Here is a 19,312-nt window from a genome sequence, read left to right as displayed (position 1 = left end):
TTTTTTTTTTTTTTTTTTTTTTCTTTGCATATTTTGTTTCTTTTGAAAAGCAATGTTAAAAAGTAACAAAACATGCAAAGAATATATATAAATATATGCTATAATAATATATTGTGTGAAATGTATGTTTTGAAAACTGTCTTGCACACTTCTCTCTACTACAAATACACACATCTCTGATCAAAGAAGTGCAGGGGTATACTTTATCTTTATTTATTCAACCATAACCTTTAAATAATGAAAGGAAATAATGTTTGTTTTGTTCAAAAAAACAAAATATGCAAAAGATGACAGAGCACGGAGCAAAAAGCATTCACAATGAGAATACTGGAACAGTTGCAACAACTTCAAATAGGAGCAGAGGGAGACTTGGATTTCACCAGCGGATGCAGAAATAAAGGGATGTCTCTTCATATTGTTGCTCCCTTCCCTCTGATCTCTCTCCCTTGCCTCATGGATCTACCCATTTCCTCCAATGCCGTTTCGAATGACAGCAGACTCCCAAATTCCTCCTAGCAACTGCCTGCAATCCTCCGTCCCTCCACCTCTCCCTAAAGGCTCGGTCGTGCCAGTGCTGCTGCTCTGCTCCTCACAGAGGAGAAGGGGAGAGACTTCTCTGGCAGCTAAGCATCAGTCAAACTGCGAGGTCTGATTGAGTCTCACCTGGAGCCCTCCCACAGTGCACCACCCAGCTGACCCCCACGGTTGAAGAGAGAATTTCAACTTCTGCATGTCTACGATCAACCTGCTGAGGGGCAGGAGTGTCTCCACGGTTGCACTCATTCCCTAGAGGGGATCCAGTTGTGTGCTTTAATGAGGCCAGGGGTGCTGTATACCCAAGCAGTAGCAATGGATTCTGGAAAAGTTGTACCATCCTGGCTCACAAACCCCGAAAAAAAACCACTCCTCCACCACCTGGAGTTAGTTTGCATGTTGGTCGGTGGAAAAAGCAGAAATATCTGCGCCCACGGTACGATCATTTTCATTCGCTCCGACATCAAAAACCATCATCTTAAAACAGCTCTTCATGTGTTTTGCCAAAAAACCTCTGGCACCACAGGCAGATGTCAAACTGTCTTCGGGAATGTTGACATTTCATATTTAGGAGGAAGGTTAACGTTCCACTCTACGCTAAGTGTTATGATTTTCATTTTGAGGGGGAAAAAAAAAGTTGTTGGGCACAACCCATTCCATATTAATTGTTTGTTAATAGCGGTGTGGTGATCAGAGAGATGACACATGTTTGTAGTCTGGAACTGGAGATCCTGTTTTTATATTATATCAATTACTAATGTTAATGATTATAAGGGAAAATATAGGGTGAGAAACTGAGAGTGGATGGACATAAATCCCGTAGATGCATTTGATAAATACAGGTAACGTAACAAAGCAGTACTTAAGTCAAAAATATTAAAAGTGTGTAAATTCTGTTACGATCATCCTGTATTTAATCAGATATTAATCGCCAATTATTGAAGGAGATCAAAGATGTTGCTGTTTTATTTTTTTTAAATAAAAGATGCAACAGATATTTGGCTTGAAGAAGAAGAAGAAGAAGAAGAAGAAGAAGAAGAAGAAGAAGAAGAAGAAGAAGAAGAAGAAAGCAGTATGGCACATGTGAGCGTTATAATAATTCATTAAAAAAAAAAAGATGTGGAAAAAAATGAAAAAATATAATTGTGTTGCGGAGCATGTGCGCCTGTCCTGGTTACCATAGAGACAGACTATCTACCGACTGAGTCAACAGAGTGACTGACTGGGTGACACTTGCTCTTTAAGTTGACCGCTCCACAGGTCCAGCAGCGATGACTCGCGTGTCGAATCAACTGAGGTATAATTGTATATTAATAATTTGTCAAAGGCTTGAGGTTGTGTCTGGGGTAAAAATCACTCCTGGTAATCATTAGGAGCATCGGAGTGAAGATTATAAACCAGCAGCACCACCAGTATTGTTCCTCTGCAGAGCCTGCATTTTCACCTGTTACTCTGTACAAATCAAGCTCATGAATGTCTACTATAAGATGTGATCTCCGCTGCTTTGCTAGACTGTGGAAAGATAGCGGGTGATGTAATGATTTTCCCAACTGAGGTGATTTGATATATTGGCTGACTCTGCGCCTTTAGCTAGTAGAACAGGTAAAAACCCATTACCCTCCCACCAGCGTGATTTATGATGGGTAGTAACACAGCTTAGGCCTCCCTACAGCAGGTCCACCAATAGAATTTACTGCAAAATCTTACTCTGCACACATCTAGAAGACAGTAAACCCTGGCTGCTGGTAATGAGAGAGCTATAGCCTTTGGTGGGAAACACTTGCTGAGGGGCAGGAGTGTTTGGCTATTCACAAAGGCTGATCCAGACAAAAACACTCTCATGCCACCATTCAATCATTCAACGGCAGCTATACGTTCACTGGTTTTTGTGAACTTTATAGACCTTGTTGGTCTGTGCTTGTGTCTCAAACCAGATTTCCTAAAGCGCATGCAGTAATGTCAGAAAGCCCCCGCTTAAGCCCTTTCGATGATGCCAGATGGCAAACAGGTAGCCTTCCTTCAGATACTCTATTACATGACTGCGAGTAATTGCACGGCATTCAGAGAACATGTGTAAAGTTCACCATTGATCATTATGGCAAGTGAAGAAAATTATGAAAATGAAAAAATAGAGGAAATTAAACTTAAAGCCTTATTCCTTTTGCTCTCATTCATCATTTTATAGATTTGTAGATAGATAGATGGATAGACGAGCACTGGCAGATCATCATCGCATTCCTCAGGTTTATGTTTTCGGGGTAGATCCCTGTTATTAGGCCTGTTTTGATGGCCTTGTAGCCCACAGTATGTGTGGGAACTTCGACCGACGTGACTACGTGGAGCAGACTATTAAAATGTGCCCGGTGGTCGGTGGAGCGGAGAGAAACAACACCCCAGACTCTCGCTGGAGAGGAGGGGGAGATTACCCGTGCGGATGCGCTCATCAAAAGGTGTTTTTTTGTTTTTTTCACCCCTCCAATTATTTGCGCCAATATTTCCATAGGAACACTGACGAATAGTTCTTAACACGGCAGGCAATACGTCAGAAATATTTGCGCAAAAATTATTATTTTTTTTTTAAATCGTTACGCATGAGTAAACTGCTCCAAATAAAAGATCCACTAATGAAGGCAATTAGTGTGATATTTGCGGTTAGTAATAAAAGAAATGGCGAGGAAGGGATGATACGAATGGATCACATTTTATGCTTCACACAATCATAATGCTATTATGAGATGCAATTAGCCGATCGCCAGAATACATCCGATTGAAGCGTATGCACTTATAACTGTAGATATGCAGACTTAATAACGACTCACGGAGCCGAGAACTCCGCTCGGGCGTGTTTTTAATTGCGATGCATCGTCTTATCAAATCACGGAGCGCGTCATTACCGTGGGTGACATATGTGCCGTTGTGTCCGTTCAACCTGTAACACCGAGCCGCTGCTCCGTCGGCTTGTCTGCCGTTAAGTGCATCGCGGACAACTTGTTGTAGGCTATAAACAGTATATAAGGACCACGGCCTATGCGTTGTTAGACGAAACTTCACGACACAAATCACCGACAACGTCGAGCAATCAAAACAACTTTCTTGGGGGGGGGTAATCTTTCAGTCATTTTTGGGTACCTGAGCCGGAGACTTCTCTACGAGCGCTCGTCGCGTCGCCGGTCCGTCCGACAGCTGATATGTGTCCGCCGGTGATCCCAGAGGCAGGTGTCTAACCCTCAAACCTCTGCCGCGGTGCCGGCGTCAAAATAACTTTAGCAGCCGCGAGAAAGAAAAAAAAAGAATCCGCTCACAGCATTTGCAACTTTCCGCATCAAAAAATATTCAGGTTTCTGTGTCCACCCCGTCGTCCGGTCGGTCTCGCCGAACAGATACAGGTTTTGTGTCTGTGAAAAAATATGAGAAGTTGTGAGCTGTTTTGTGTTTTTATGAGAGAGCCGGAAAACGAGGAGTCTCATTCCACAGGGATACCCAACTGTGTGCCATTTCCGAATTCCTCCTCAACAACTGATCCCTGCCAAGAGATGTGCTCGTTGGCGCATCCCCCTTTTGGTCCAAGTTTCTCGAGCGCTTCCCTTGATGGAAGTGGGCTAGAAACGCGCTCTTAAGGGCGCACGGGATGTCCAAGTGTTGGCAACATAAATGTCATTCTTGTAACGTCAAACTGAATAGCATACCGGTCCCTAAACAAGGAGCCCGTCTGAAGCGTTTCCAGAGAGCAAGTGGTGAGATACTGTGGGTGGGTTATGTTGCTCCCCCTCTCTCTCTCTCTCTCGCTCTCTCCCTCTCCGCTCCCTCTACTCATCGGAGCGTGGGAGGAGGTGGGGCTCCCATCCACCGCAGCACACAGCAACTTCACACTCAACATCACATTATGCCTGGGCTGCCCACCAGGAAATTGTGTGATTCCGACAGTTTGAGATCTCATCAAACTGGGTCACCTCATATGGGGAGTGGGGGTGCACCTTATAGAAGGAGCCCTGTGTGCAGTCGCTGCATGTGTTGCACTGCTTTTTAGCTCTCGCTGCAACACGACAGCTGCTTCTGTTGATACAAAATGCACCGATTGTACAAAAAAAAAAAAATGTCGAATGTTTCGATGTAACAGGTAGTCCGCACGGACAGTTTACTTGTTGATATGTATTCCATGTAGCACAATGAATGGCCTAAAATGGAAGCCGGGTTGGACACTATTTATGCATCTGGCGCCACCCTCAGGCGGTTATAATAAGGAAGGGGAATAAAATAATACAGGGAATTAGGAGAAATCAATAATAACTTTTGCTTGATGTTGGGGTAATGCATATCATAATGTTGCCCCCCCAGTGTAGTCAATGGAAAAGTCCTGTTGGTGTTTATAGTCATAATGTAGTGTCTAACATCATCTGTTAAACCTGCAGCAATGTAATTAAAAAAACAACTAAACAATGCTTTTGCTCTGGGCTATAAATCAGCACGGCTCAGCAGGAGCGAGATCCATCCCACGCCACAGTTGTTCCCTTCTTTTCTACCACAACACTGATGTCAGTGATCATAGCTGCTTAAGCATAAGCAATGGACCAGGAGCAACGAGTCAACCGCGGGTTTTGTCACAAAGGAAAGAAAGCCTTAAGCAATCGCCTCCGGAGAAAACTTGATTGCCTATCTTCCTCAGCCATTCTGAGGCAAGAGTTTATCAGAGTGTTTCCAGCCTTGATCCTTTACTCCTCCCCCATCTCTCATTAGCTGCAAACACACAGCTGTTGGGTTACCTCTCCAGGGCTCCCATTAAGGGCTGCCACTCAGGCTTACAGTGTCCCTGAGCCAATCATATTAGAGCTCCCGCCCACGCACTGCCACTGCCACGGCTGCTCTTCAGCAGCCATACTAATAACGTTTAAGTATTTTCACAGGTGGCCCATAAGTCTTCTGAGGAGCCAGCAGGTATACAGAGAGAGGGGAAACAACGTTAGAGGAACAGAAGATAACATTTCTACACTACCAATAACAGACAAGATCATATAATTAGGAAAGTTAGTGAGTCAATGTTCCAACAGGGAGTGACCCGTCATTTCAGCCAAGTCATTTTATTGAAATGTTTCAAAACCCCATTTATGGGATTATGCATCTTGTCAGTTAACAGAAATTAAGTTTGATGATCGTTTTCCGTTTGATTGACTTCTCTCTGGCTTTTTTTAGTTTGATAAAAAATGTTAACGTAAGGCAGTGTTTCAGGATACTACACTTAAACTGGCATGTGTTGTCAACTAAAGCTACGTGGCATTCATAGACTTCATTTATTGAAATCCGTGCGTTTCATAAACCAAATGAGACGGACTGAGGCCATGTTCGTTTCAGGTATAACCGAGTGTGGGCTGAAATACTGCTTGATGTCTTTAGTCTTACTCACCTTTTCCTTGTGGCCATATTTGAATCTGAGAGAGGTAAAATGAGGAGAAGGCGAGGGTAATCGGTGCATCAGTACAAAGGCAGAGAATGCCCTCAAACTCTCCCAAAATCCCCAATAGAGTCTGCCCCGCATGCAGAATGTGGCCAGCACACTGTCTGTGGCCAGTGCCTTGAATATTCACAGCCTCATGCTTTGATGAAGAACAGATTTTTCGAAGTCTGATTGAGTCGTATAAACACATTCAACAAGCACCAATTAAGTGTTTGGCAAGTTTTAGTTAAAAAAAAATAAAACACCAATCTCCGTTTACATCAATTGATGCTGAAAACTTTGAAGCTTGGCATGCTTGAATACTCTGTAGGCAGACAGAATGTTCTAATTCTAAGCTCATGGTTTGTTAGCTAATGCCGCACACAATAACACAGCGAGTGTATGTGATCTGTATACATTTACATCTATTCTCTTATCACATACCACACCTGGAGGACCTATCCTCCCCCACAAACAGGGGGTGTACACAGAGAGAAGGGTGACACAGACAGACACACACATACAGTATGTAACACAAATGGGGATACATCTAAAGAGAGGAAAACATGTACAAAAATGTAAAATAAAAGCAAAAGTCCTCAGTGTACACTTTGTGGAGTGAATCCTCACGGAATGAAAAATGGGGAAAACAACCTGCTGCTGCACTGCTCTCTATAGGTACAAATGTTAATGAAAGCCATACCTCTGGTCACATCCCAGCCAGTGATGTCACAGTGGGTGTTTTGCCTTTGACAGCTGATTAAAAAACACCCACTGTGACATCACGGGGTGTGGCCAGACGTAAAACAGCATTTAAGCCCACAGGCAATCAAGCACCTTTCTGTCATATGTGATTTGGCGTGGATTCACTCTTCAGCGACTAAAGTCTGGGATGCACAGGATCATCCAGAGCTATGAAGAGAAGCAGACACCGAGTTGGAAAACATGTTGCCTTCAAATTTGTAGCACATTCACTTGTGGAGCAGGAGCAGTTACAGATGGTTCAACCGAGGGATAGAAGGAGCAGTGAGGCGGAACGGAAACTTTATTGTTGAACTGCTCAGCCCCGAGGCAAAGCCCAGCAACACACAGTCAGCAGTTTGTGAAGCAAACTTGGCACTGATGTACTTTAAATCTGATTAGTAAATCGTTTTCATCACTACTGAAATTAAGTTTCCATTTACTTGGGAATCTATACAAATTGAAAATAATATCTAATTATATAATATTTCTGAATGCAGGCATTAATTCAGTAATGGGAGTCTGGGAATACTGTATACAGCGAAATAAACACTGATCATTTGCAAAAAAAATGCAAGTTTATGGATGAACTGAAATGAGACATACTGATTTTACCCCATGGTGTACTTTCACTGTTGCCAGAGGTTATGTGGAAAGATTGTAGAGTACTTCAATTAGTTTAGAAATGTAAATTACTATTGATTAAATAAAAAAACCATCCACATATTGAGTATACTCTAACACCTAAGCAGATATGTGCTGTGACTGAGTGTGTGAAAACTAGTTGGAAGGCGAGCAGCCGAGAGGTCAACAACAAAACACAACAGTTTAAATCTTCTGCTAATCCAAGCGGTAGAAGGCTACAAACTGCAGAACTGTTGAATTGTAAAATGCATTCATAAGCATGCCTTAAAAGGCGCTATTACCAGATTGGGAGGATTTTATATTGTCTCTCTACAGCAGTGTTTTTCAACCTTTTCTGAGCCGCGGTACATTTTTTACATTAAAAAGATCCCGCGGCACACCAACAACCAAAAAAGTTGACACATTGTAGCATAATACAGCATATATGTATGCAAGTGGCGGGTGTTCGTTTGGAGATGACGTTTAAGCTTGCGTGGGACCATGGCACTGTTGGATAGCTTTTCCCCACACACCAAGCATAACGGAGTCGGTGCAGTCGGATCCCCGGTGAAAGTAAATCCAAACAAAAGATAACTTTCGCTGTATTGCCGCTTCTTCTTTCTTTTGACCACCACTCATGGTAGGCTTTTCATCTGGATTAGAATTTTGTCCAGGGCCCAGTTCAGAGTCTGCATTTTTCCTTTTCAAATATTTCTCCATCGCTGTTCGTCTTGTCACCGCAAGCTCTCCAGCGCATCATTTAATTATTTTAAATTGACAAGGTCAAAATCACTGCTCTACGGCTCCCAGCATGGCTACGGTTGAGCCGGCGGCTCGCGGCTAACGGTGCTAACAGAGCTAACAGTGTTGCCTGAGGGAACCGGAGGGCCCAGCTATGTCAACAAAGCAAGGAGGAGCTCGGGTAACAACACACACAGAGGGAGAGTGACTTCATTCTCTGCTCAGGAAGACATTACTATGATGCCTTTACATAGAAAGTAGTTGTTTGCTGCTATATTGATTCTCTGAATCCTGCACGTTTTAAGATCTTTATTTTGGTATCAATAATTCATTACAAATCCTAAGGCTGCACTTGGTGAGGAGAGTAGGAAGTGATGATTATTTTCAGTATAATGGTAGCAGCTTTGTAAACCTTAATGAACATGTTGACCATGTAAAAAGACAATACAATACATTTAGCCTTAAACAGGGCATGTTAGACTCTACTATATACTCTACTATGCTATACTGTCTACAGTTTCTATACATAACGCCTGCTTTTATTTTCACGTGGTGTTAACATGTATCAGAGGTAGTTTAAGTTAGCATGTCCTAACATCGTACATCTCTTTTCAGTCCAGTGATTCTGATTTGTTTTCATGCCAATAACAAATAGGAAGATAGGAGGGAAAAAAAGAAGAAAAAAACCCATCACTCTCTGGCAGAACCGTGTTAAATGGACAACTGATTTCCTAATGGCCCTGGCATCTGAGGAGATGTATAAAGAGGTGTGTTTATAAAGCTGTCAGCCCCACATGGACAACTCGCTGTCATATCTGTCATGCTGTAGCTCGGTGTGTGTATGTCTGTGTTTCTGATTGGCAGTTACAAAGGCTGAACAATTTACCCGCTAATATTTCCACCAGCAGCTGTCCATTCCGGTTATCCCTTCCCCTCATGAACACTTGTTTATCTTCTCCAAACAATATCATACATGAGAAAGGTGGGGAGCTTAGCAGTACGATAGGCACTGATGTGTAATTAAAAGAAAGAGACAGTCAGTAAGGTGACAAAGGAGGAGGAAGACAAGGGTGGTTATATTAAGGCTATATTTGGAGCGGCACACTTACTCCTTCTCTATGAGGTCCGACCCTCAACTCCCCTGAGCATCCCACACACACACACGCATGCACGCACAGGTATGTGTCAGATTTATTCTCTGCGCAGCCTCGGCTTCTTGCTCTTACTCACCGGGAGAGCATACAGTGAACTTAAATCAAAACAAGAGAGCATTTGGACTTGTGTTTGGCCCCATGTGGTTTGGTTAATTAACAGAATGGGTTCTCGAGGAGCAGGGAGCCTTAAGAGGTAGGAGGATCCGCATCACTCCTCCCTCTTGTAGGAGATGCAATATCTTTAACTTGGGAAAACCAGGTGCTTTGGAAACACTTCCTCCATTCTCACAAAACCGGACTTCAAAAGAGCCACTCATGAATATGATATATATTTTTTTAATTCATATTCAAACAGGATGAGTGTATTGCTCTGTAGGGGAAGGTAATCCTGTTACTGTCATGTAAACATGTCTCTATGTCTCACACTCATACCTCCTTATCGTATGCAGTGCATTCCAGATTATATGCAGCAGCGCTGGCTGTCAGTATTTCTCTTCAATGGTTGGAAGGGGGGTTGGAGGGGGGTCGTAGCGTGTTCGAACATGCCAGGAGCTACAGTGGATTTCCTTTTCTTTTTTTGTTATTGTTCATTGTTTATGTTTGCCACTGGGTTGGGATTATATCCACATCATCCTGACAGTTAGGCACACAACAGCAGCAACAATAATATTTCTGATAGGGAAACAGTAGGCTTTAAACACTCCTGCAGTCATTTGCTGCACAGCACAGCTGCAAACCCTACACCGTGAAAAAAGAAAGCAGGGACGAGAGGGTGTGTGTGTGTGTGAGAGGGGAAGAGACAGCAAATTAAGCTACTTAGCATTTTGGGCTTGCTTTTTAAAAAGATTAAAGTATGCACAAAGTCATAAATAAATGCTATAGATTAGAATGGATTAGCAAGTGGTAGCATTCATCTAGGTTTTGCGGTGTGAATCATGGGAAGTATTGAATTGTTGATCTGTGGAATCTCATTTTCCAAACTTGATTTTTTTTTTTTTAGTTCTTTGCTAGTATTGTGCCAAACCATTCAGCTGATTACAGACTCAATCTAATGGCACTGGAAAGGTTTCAAGATTTTTATCTCCAAGTTGTTTTCCGAGCTCTTAGCTATGAGATTTAATGTAAGTGCAGTCTCATCCACTTGGCTAGATTCTCACTGGCTGCAGAGCCTAAAAAGATGATGGAGTAAAGACAAAAAAAAAAAAGGTCCAAGTTTATATCATGTGGTTAAAAGACTTGACATCTCCCTGCCGATGTCTATTTGCTCATATTGGTCCGACCCAAACGAGACAAATAGAGCATGGTAGCACTCCTGAAGTAAAACAATATGATAGCAGAAAACAGGTTGGGATTTAGACATATTGCAAGGTCTCGGGACAAAAAGGGTGTATGCGTTTTATTTTATATTCAACTGAGTAATATAGGAATGAAATGTTTTTAATATTAAAGATGTCCACATGCCATGGCTTTAAATTCAATATAACAGTGACAATTCGATGTGTAAAAGTTCCATGTGGTGCAATATATACGTATCATTTCATATACTGTAAGACTTTCAAATATCTGGGAGATATATAAATATATTTAAAGGCGAAAGACTCCAGTGGCCATGTGAAATGCCTCTGTATTAACTGTATTGTTAGTTCCATTATTAGATGTTGGGAAAAATGGAATCTCTTTACCATGAGTTTAATAATGTTCAAAATCAGATTCAGGCCTCTAAAGAACTTATGGCAAGGGCAACAGCAGGAAATCACTCTTTTTTTTTATCATTTTCAAATTATTAAAAGTCGACTTAATGAGCAACAGACAACAAAATTGCAGCGGCTATGTGTGTGTGTGTGTGTGTGTGTGTGTGTGTGTGAGTCACTATCAGTCAGCCTGTCACACAGACACTGTAAAACAGAAATAGATGAGGTGTTTCTTTAGGGACAGCAGCCTGAGACCTCACCCACCACTGACAGACGTTGAGCCATTCACTGGTTCAATTTGTTTTAAAAAATGCTCCATCCACTAATTGCCTTAGCTAGATGTGGATATTGGCTGAGGCGTGAATTAATTATCTGATGATTGCTGAAGCTGAACCACTCAACTTTATTCAAATGCATTGTAGCCAGGTAAAGGCAACATTCCTTCTTTTCTACATTTTCTTCCGGTTTTCAAAAACTTGATCTTGACCTATCAAGCCACCAATTGTGTTTCTTCTCTAACTCAGGTTAGGTTTGAATTCTAAAGAACTCTTTAAAAGAATATAAAACCAACAGTTCTTGCACATTGATATATATATGATAACAATATAGCCGTGGAAATCAATATCCTTTGGAAGCACATGCCACAATGAACGACCAGCGAGGTCGATAGGTTTAGTTTGTATTTGCATTCTTTTAGCCTTTCAAATATAAAACTAATTCAAATGTTCAGAAGAGAACAATTGTTATTCAAAGATGTGAAGTGCATGTTTTCTGCATTCCATAGACACTGATATCTGACACATTAAGTCAACCCGTAGAAAATTAAAGCTAGTGTTGTTAATGTTGAAAAACTAGCTAGAGTAAGCTGGATTTGAAAAGTTATACAACCAAAAAAAGTATCAGCAGTAGCTCAAACCAATGCTCACACTCCACAGTTTTCCAACCAGGATTTTGTGAGACTATGGTATGTGGACCCAAGACCCTAAAAGAGGTGGAACAAGTACATCTCAGAGGGCAAATAAAGTAGTTAAAATGAGCTCCACCTTCATCAGCTGCAACATTGAAGTGATGAACACATGAACGCATAAATACCTATAATCCAATAAATTCAAGGGAAACACAAGCCAGTCTTTTCAGGCCTCCCTCCGAAGCCACTCCCCCAAAATTATCAATATGAACGTAAACGGCGAACATTGCTATTGTTAGTACTCACAGCTGTCACGCTAGCAGCTTGTGGATGACTTCATGGCGCAATGAGTGCATTGGCAGAGTGTGCGTAGACTAGCCTCTGTCTTGTATCGGTCTCAGAAAAAAGAATACTTTGGATTTTATATCAAGACTGGTCAAGACCACAGCTGTAGGGATAACACCAAATTGCAGTGCATCGTCTGATTTATTTGATAGCATCATTACTGGTTGCTCATAGAAAACGAAGAACAATTCACATACAATTCCAGATTGTATCCTAAGTCGTGCAGCATGGAGCCTGCACTGGTCCGGTCTTGACTCTGTCTCGCCCTGCCTTGGTCTTGGTCTCAACCCCTTAAAATGTTGAAGCACCATCTTCAAGACACTTAACAGTAAATGCAGTGTCACCATGGATATCCACACTTTCATAACAACCTGTGGAACCATGTCATTGGTTATACATCGAGAGTTGTACTTGCTATCCATTTTCCAGTTGAATGCCGGTGCTACTTCAGTTGATGTGTAGACAGAGTAAGGTGGCAGGATTTTTTAACAAGTAAGTATTATTTGTACTTCACGTTTACAAGGTTTATGTCTAGAATTCTTCCTCTGTCAGTCCTATAAAGCCATACGTGTCAAATCTACAGCAATTGTCAATGTGATCCAATTGCAACACACAACTACCTTGCTAAATCTTACACTGATGTCTCGTTTAAGAGAGGTGGTGATTAGACTGTATGGGCATTATGAGGCTAATGTTCCCCCCCCCCCAAAAAAAATCAGAGGCTCAGTATGTCTTGAACTTTAATGTTTTGAAGTCTTTATGATTGTGAAAAGGTCAAACATAATAGCTCCAGCTATTCCTAAACACCATAGCTCAATGAACAACAGCCTTGGTGTGCTATCTTGTGTAGCTAATAGTTATACCGTTGAAAGAAATGATTGTTTTCCTCTCCTCAATGGGAGCAAATATGGCCGATATCCAAAAGAAGAGAAACAAATCCAGTGTTTTCATTCGTGTTAACCGTGATGGTAATGAAGCCAAAATACACAATATGAGAGCAGACCTTTAACAGTAGTGTATATACCCTCATGGTCATGGAGGGCTTTTTGGATGAAAAACATTCAGCAATTGACGTCTATATGAGAATATCCACTGGCTGAAAATGAAAGAAATTTTTCTTTCTTTATTGTGCATCCAAATAGCTTCTTTAAAAATACAGAGGCTGTAGGCTGCCAATAGAATATGTTAGGGAAAAGAGAGAAGGCAAAACATCTGGCCTCCAAATTTTAATTAGAGTAACCATTGGGATTTCTTTCATTTTACGGAGCGGGGTATTTTTTTCCTTGAGGAATACTTGACAACATGATGTGACATAAAAATAATAAAATATAAACTATTCATTTAAAGTGATATCCCATTTACTTAGGAATTCATGTTGAGATATATATATATATATATATATATATTTCTAAATATATAGTATATTTATTTATATACTGTATATATATATATATACAGTATATAAAGACTGGGGGCATTATCATGATGTCTGAAGCTACCGTGTAAACAAACCAGTCAGTTTGTTTGTTTGATTTCAACTTTATACGCCCATATTAGACAAGTTCAAACTGAAGTGCAACTAGCATTAATAAAGTAGAAAATGCACGCAATGTTATCTTTAGAGAATAGTCGGTTTTTATCACTTAGGATGGAAAACTGCTGCATCACTGCTCTAAATGGGTTAAACGTTTGGTGCATTCATCTTTCTCCAAGCATCGGGCACTGCATTTCAAGACTGGCCAGGTGTGCCCTTGCATAAGCTTAAGCAGGGCATACCTATTTTTTTTTGTCAAAGGGGAGTACCTGGTACAGAAAGCCTTGATATTTAGGTTATAATGCGCAACTCGCTAGTGCAAAGTCCTGTGAGTTATTTTTCTGCTGACTTAAGCCTGGACACACAGTAAAAAAGATCCTTCATCAGCTCTGTTCCCTGCGCCATAGCCCACTGAAATACTTGAAATTTGAGTGACAGTAAGTGTGTTTAAAGCAGCACTGTGAACCATGCACCAAAGATGCTTTAATGAGCGGAAGTTGTAGACAAATAAAATCAATTTAGCTAAGAAATCAACATATAGATGTGTATATATTGTGTTTATTTTGACAATTATTTGGTGAAAATTGTGGTTGTAGATTTCATCAATTTGCAGGGACACTTATATTTCTGATCTCCGAAGCTTGTGAATTGTTGGCTCGAACTGACAGTGTTGCTACTGGTACTTTGATTTATGTAATATGTGGGCAGGCACTAAAAATAGTTTGTAATATCATATCCAACAGCCACACAGGCAGTTAACCAGCTGGGGGGGCCGACGTTGTTAACTGTTGCTTAGTCCCATCTGTGATTTGAGCCATCCCTGCAATGCTGCATGTCATCATTCCTATCATGGGGTAACTTATAGTGTGCTGAGGTCACAGGACTACTTGCCGCAGTCAGTTTTGATATTTTACCATCACAACATCCGGACCCAGTAAGGAACATGGAGAAGTGGAAATCAGTGCTTGAGTTAGCAAACTAGCCTAGCTTTACACTTCCACTATGAGTGTAATACAAACTCGTAGGCTATACAGGGACGAGCATCAGTCGGTAGCAGACCGCAGAAGTTGCATGCACGTCTTTCAGCATAGTAGGCTCTCAGATCTGCCCAGCTATTAGAAATGCCCTCACAGAAGCCTGAAGCTAAAAACGCCATTTACATTTTCAAAACAGGGCTTTACATTTGTTTCTTAAAAAAATCTATTCATGAAACTTTAAACGCAAAATTAGATAGTTACAGAATAATTTAACATAAATGATTAAATATGATAAAGGTTTTCTCTGAGCACAGACATTCAACAAAGAAACCATGAGATGTACTGACCTCGCCAATTTGAGCTCACCAGGTAGGATCTTCTAAATGCCTGAGGGCCTGGAAAGCAAAGACTGAAGTGTCTTTGGTCTTTAGTCTAGACTAAGGAATGGCCAGGGGGGTCCTGAGGTTGTCGGGTTACACACTTACACACTTGAAAGATCAGAGAAAGCTTCACTCAGACATACCAGAGTGTTGAAAGTAATCAGTGGCACCCACAATACCAAGTAAAGACAGTATGGTCTGATCTGTGTAGTCCTCTTCAATAACTCTGAATGTCTGAGATGCAGGATGTGATGAATGGATTGGATGAAATAGCTACAACAAACAGTTGTGAAGTAGCACTTTTTAACAACTTCTGGCCCATAAGGCTTTCAAAATGCACATAAATAGCTTCGTCATAAATACACTATCCTGATTTGTGACATATAATTTAGCAGCGAATGGTGTATTTTCGGATAATGAAAAATGATTCATGCCTTTTGATGACTACAGACGAGGCATTAAGATGTTTGTGTAATTTGTGCCTAAAATAATGCGAGGAAGACTTGTGAAAATGTTCACACACACATATGAAGTAAAGTATAGCAGCTTTTTGAGAGTTATAATTGCTGGGGCGTTTGTGCATGTCTTCAAAATGAAAGTGGCAGACCAGACATATCCTTGCATGTTCATTTGCCTGGACAAATTCAATGCGGCGCCAATCACTTGTCTTTGTTCTGCCGTCCCTTTTATATCTGTCCTTCTTTTCTTGCCGACTTTCTTAAGTGCAAATGCAGTGAGAAAGCTTTTTAAAAGAAACAATGTATTTTCTAAAGTTTTAGTGCATTAGGCCAGACCATTAACCTCAGGTTTAGTCTGACAGGACTGAACTGTTGTAATTGAAGGGACTGATGGAAATACAGGTACAATGACGACTTAAGTATAATGAGCAACTTTGATAATGATGTGGCAGAGAGAAAGGCAGACAGAGAGAGATGTTTCAGTTACTCTTTCAGCAAAATTACAACCAAATTAATTTGCATGTCATAGACAAACTTCAGTTGATGGGGTTATCCAAATTCTGCCTTGTTTTGCATACGGTGGAGAATGACTCAGGGAAAGAACAAAAGTGCCTTTGATCACTGAACCTCAATGGAAAATGCCCGTATCGTAGTCACTGGACTCAGGCAAAATAGAGGTTTGTGATACATGACGTGATACATGGAAAGGAAGGTCAAACCTTGGACTCATGGTGACACCGAACTGTTGGCAATGTGCACACATTTTGTGTTGTATCACTGCACAACAGTGCTGTACAATCTTGATTATGATTTGGAAAAAGCAATGTCGCAAAGCATCGCACTTGTTTGCGAAATAAATTTGCCTACAACCTCAGATCATTGCAGTTTTTTTGATCAGCAAAACTCTGAGATCTTTCCTTTTGCGCATGTTGGATTTATGTAAGGCTATTTTTAAAGGCCATTTTGACAAATTGGTCAAATTGAAAATGCTGGTTTGCATATCGATGGCAAAGATTGACATCATCTGCAAAATGAGTCATATTTAAAGTGGCAAGGAAAAAACGCGAAACCAAGGCCAGCTTTTGCCAGCATGCCAGATGGGCTCTACAACTGTAACTCCACATGATTCACGGGCGACAGAATCAAGACGCTTTCGAGCCGCTTTTCTTTGTAAAGGTAAGGATGATGGCACTTCAGCTTTTGAGTGATAATGAATAAGTGTGACATACTGAGCTGGGTGGTGAACCTCAAGGATAAAGATGGATAGAGATGCACTCAGACAGTCATATCATGAACAGACATTTTGGAGTTGTTTTTCCGCTCATGTATTCAGGAATTGAACGGATCATATTTTGAGGCGCAGGTTATCATGATGGAGATTGTCATTACCATGAGAAATGTCACTCTGTGCTGTTTTGAAGTAGACGCCAAGATACAGAGGAAATGAGAAGCTTTTCATGTTTAATTAATAATGCTAATGAAACTTAATTAGAGCAGCTTATGAAAAATGCATTCAAATGAGAGATGAGCTTTATCCTTAAATAACAAGCCTCCTGTGCTGGATTTGGTGTCCTATTACATGCTAATTAGACTGCACCAGGGACTGTTAATGAGCATCGATCATTTCAATCTTTAGCAAGGCAGGGCCCCCACCAACTACTATGACCAAATATATGATAATCTCTTTTCTATGTATGCAACATAAAGTATTACATGTTCATTGTGTGCAATAATAGTTGGATATCTGTCTTGGCCACTGTTATTATCCACTGGAACATATCACTTTTTGTCATGTATTACTTCTTAGTCAGCAAAAAAAATGTAATTTTAACTAAAATGTGCATAAACACATGCACGAATCCTCATTTAGCGGGTATTATTTGTATCAAATATTTACAATGAATTGGGAGTTTATTTTGTAGTTAAAATTCAATTTTCATTTTGCAAGCTGTTTCAATGTGAAAGACATCAGATCAGTGAAAGAGAATATTTCCAAATAGTATAGAATAGAATAGAATCAACTTCCTCTGGTATCTCTGATGCTAAATCTTTAATAATCTAACACATTTTAATTGTAATGACTTGCTGCCCTGAAAACAAGCTGAGACTGACAAGTGCATCATACATAGCCTCAAAGCATTTGGGCATTCTATAATCCTTTGGGAGTGTCTATTAAAAAGACCAAGCAGTCTGCAGGCTATCGGTTCACAGTTTACATGTCTGGAAAAAAAAAAACGTCTTCAAACAAGCTTGCGCTTTTTATTTCCTGTTCACTGAATCACATCCAAAAGTAACATTGTTTTCAGACACGTATTTTGTATTTTTGCATGCAATTTTGTGTGTTAGTCACGTCAATTATCCACATTTGATTCTCTGCTCTTTCATCTGAATGCAAAATGTCAAAGATAATAGATTTGTAATGCTAAAAAGCATATCTAGTGATGCATGCGGTGCGCTGAAAGTACATGGATGGTGTTTATGCGGAGAGACATGTGCTGAACTGTCACAGTGTGTGTGTCATCTCCAGCTTTCTAACATCACAGCTCAATTGTTGAAAATGCCTGTATACCCTGCAGGTAAGGGTCTATTAAATCCTCCTACACTACTCCTGCTCCTACGCCTGATTCTATCTCAACCTGTAAGGCTTTTGGTCAGCAACACCTATTGGAATGCACTTCTCTTGAAAAAAGGGAACAAAGCAATCATTGACTGTATAGCTTACACGTGACAGTTAATACCAGTTGATGAATGATCCGTATGATACGTATATACATAAACTAATTAACTATATAACCGGTGTCTCTGTGCTTAAGAAAGAGAGAGGGGGTTGGATGAATGGGTGGATGTGTGCGCTCTGTTTTACACTGTCAATTTGGCAGACGCCTGCAGGGGCTGGTGTGTTGCCATGGTGATATGAGCGAGGCATGAAAGAGCAGCAAGGTTTGCCTAACAGGACCAGTCTCATAAGGACTGATGAAATGAGAACCTTTCCTTAGGAGTCTCACATACACTAGATGCCTGTTCAAAACAACCCAGAGCGTCCCTCTTCAGCACAGCATCGTTTACAATACCACTGAATCAGACATGCCTGTTTATTTACTTCCGTTTAAAAACATTCGCTTTTTATGACGATATTAGTCTGCTTTCAGTTCAGTGACACCATCTATTCTACAAATATCATATCATATCATAATATCGGTTACAAGTTATATCATTGGCCATGGAAAGCAATAATCTTTAAACTGAGAGCGCATCATGTGTTCAGTAGCAGCTGACACTGAAGATGTCTTTCCACATTATACGAGGTTAGTTGACTGAAAATAGATTTTTCTAAGATTTGTCTTCAGCAGAAGTTTTGATGGTTATTAATCCTTGCTGGGATAATACAGGGAAGGCAACTCATGGGGATACTTTGAAGGATCTGTGGCCCATATTAAGGCACTAAACTATCAATTTGTGTGTGTTGTTGTAGTGTTATTATGATTTACTAAAAGGCCACCATGGGTTTGTACTGGTGAAAGAGAGAAAAGGCAGCACTGGAGGAAGTTGTGCGTTTGATCTCATACAATGTGATATCTCTAAAGGAGCAAAACAATATGGGAGGAAATATGTAAATCCCTACAAATAGCCTCTCCACATTATTTATTAACACAAAACTCACCAATGTGAGGTAAAAAATTGTGTCTGACATTTTATGTCAAGGAAAAAAAAGATAAAAAATATGCAGCAATGTTGTATCGGACACTAGTGCAGGGAGCAGGGTTGGGGTATGAGTTGCAGGAATGAGTTACAGTAATA

The 19,312-nt window shown here is 40.6% G+C and overlaps 1 protein-coding gene across 1 annotated transcript in view; it reads right to left on the bottom strand.

The window, feature by feature from the left end:
• pcdh1a (protocadherin 1a) overlaps positions 1-4,289 on the bottom strand; it is an 84,396-nt gene extending 80,107 nt beyond the window's left edge. Inside the window, exon 1 of the mRNA XM_031856876.1 lies at positions 3,664-4,289. The gene's annotated coding sequence lies outside the window, so the exon portion shown is untranslated. The remainder of the gene's footprint in view (positions 1-3,663) is intronic.
• Positions 4,290-19,312: the final 15,023 nt, after the last annotated feature.

The sequence above is a fragment of the Anarrhichthys ocellatus genome, unplaced genomic scaffold, assembly GCF_004355925.1.
Source record: "Anarrhichthys ocellatus isolate YVR2014 unplaced genomic scaffold, GSC_Weel_1.0 scaffold18, whole genome shotgun sequence".
Lineage (NCBI taxonomy): Eukaryota > Metazoa > Chordata > Actinopteri > Perciformes > Anarhichadidae > Anarrhichthys > Anarrhichthys ocellatus.
Note: the sequence above shows the minus strand (reverse complement) of the source record. Positions and strands in the feature narration are given on the sequence as shown.